The sequence below is a fragment of the Eurypyga helias genome, unplaced genomic scaffold (assembly GCF_000690775.1).
Source record: "Eurypyga helias isolate BGI_N326 unplaced genomic scaffold, ASM69077v1 scaffold6064, whole genome shotgun sequence".
Classification (NCBI taxonomy): Eukaryota; Metazoa; Chordata; class Aves; order Eurypygiformes; family Eurypygidae; genus Eurypyga; species Eurypyga helias.
Window position 1 is genome coordinate 1 of NW_010245521.1, and position 2,201 is coordinate 2,201.

Consider the following 2,201-nt stretch of genomic DNA (forward strand, 5'->3'; position numbering starts at 1 on the left):
GGGTGCACTCAATCCCATCATTCACTAACCAAGAGGTTAAACAGTACCGGTCCCTACACCGACCCCTGAGGAACGCCGCGCATCACTGGTCTCCACTCAGACACTGAGCCATTGACCACCACTCTCTGAGTGCAGCCATCCAGCCAATTCCTTAACTATCAAGCGGTCCATCCGTCAAATCCATGTCTCTTCAGTTTAGAGACAAGGACATTGTGCAGGACAGTATCATAGGCTTTGCACAAGTCCAGGTAGATGACATCAGTTGCCCGTCCTTTATCCACCAAGATCATGACCCCATTGTAGAAAGCCACCAGATTTGTCAGGCACGATCTGCCCTTGGTGAAGCCATGTCGGCTGTCAAAAAAATCATTGAGTACCTTGGCATTCTTCATGTCCTGGGAAACCAGCTCTCTTGTTTCCTTCCACAGAGGGCCCACATTTTCCCTGATCCTCTTTTTATCCTCTTTGTACCTATAGAACCCTTCCTGTTGCCCTTGATGTCCCTGGCCAGGTTCAATTCTGTCAGGGCTTTGGCTTTCCCAACCTGATCTCTGACCTCTCAGACAACTTCCCTGTAATCCTCCCAGGCTCCCTGTCCCTGCTTCCACCCACTGCAGGCTTCCTTTTTTCATTTCCCTTTGTCCAGGTGCTGCTTGTTCATCCACACAGGCCTGCGGCCACTTTTACCCAACTTCCTCTTCATTGGGATGCAAGATATTTGTGAAGATAGGTTAACTCTCCACAGGGAGCTGCAGGGAAACATTTCTCTATACTTATGAACCCATTGGGTTCACAAACCTGAATCTAACAACTGAATCTACTCTAAATGTATCTCAGAGGCCAATAAATAATTACACTATTGTCTTTTAATTCTGTATCTTTGAAAGAAATAATCACAGAGTTACAGAAGCTATAAATTAAATTATGTCATCTGAATAAAGGATAATTAACTCCTAGCTACCAAATACTACCAGTCACCATGCTGTAAGATCCCCTGAATATAGAAGCAAACATCCACTCCATTTGGTGGTCAATGTTCCAGTTTCTCTACAACAAAGATTCACTGAGTGAGGAGAAAAAATAAAAATAAACTCTATAAACTACTATTTGGAAAGCTCACATATAAATAAAACAAATGTTTTAGTTTGCTTTGTCAAAGGTGATAATTGAAGATCAGTCATCCATGCATCAAAAAAAGTGCTCTAAGCCAGCTGACTGAAGAGCTCCTCCTGAGAATGCCTTCGGAGGTGACTCCCGTAGGCAAAATGCTGTGTTTGAGATCTGACTAACAAAGATTCTTGGCAGTAGCTACATCTCTGCTATTATTTGGAAATCCAGAAATAACTGTAGGTCGCTAAAGAAATTCACAGCCAAAAACTCGGGCATGGATGGGATGCTATGCAAGTGCATGTTAACAGGATACTAAGCTACGATTTTGGCTTATATATAGAACCTGGCTACCTGTGAAGTTCAGCATTAGCTTACCAACTAAATCTTGCCACAGCCATTGCCTCGGAACAGCAACATTACTCCTGTAGGATCGGGCATTCTGCCCAATTTTCTGTCAGGAAACACAGTGACTGGGGATCTAATCATCAAATCTAAAGTGATTCTTTATGGCAATTACATTCTTAATTACAAAAGAGAAAGCAACTCTGATGTTAAGAAATAAGATCAGGAATCCTATATCACGTTAGTAAGTTCTGATTGAGTAATTCTAGGACTTAAACTAATAGATCTTCACACAAAGAAAGATAGAATTCATCATATAAAAGAAGTGGGAAACTTAACATCCCTAAAGTAGCTTTTGATAAGAATAGATTCACCTGCCATCCAGATGTTAAAGCATTATATACTTTGCAGAGATGAGATGAGGTAAGGGAGGAGATAAAAAAGGGAAGTTACATGCATCTATCAGTGGCTCAGTTCAGGGAGAAAACAAGAGTATAGCGATTTCAGTACCAACAAAAATTGAATTTACTACTATTAGACCTGTTACCCATTAGATTCCCTTAGAAAATTGTTCATTTTGGATACTATTTCCAAATAATGACATTTCCTAATATTAAGGCACTTCACCTAAGAAGTAAATAATTTAAGATTACAGTTTCAAACCATTTAAATTAATGAATGCACTATGTAAAACAGTCACTCTTTTTAGGTTGTAAATTTGGCTAAAAAGGTGGTATTACATACAGCAG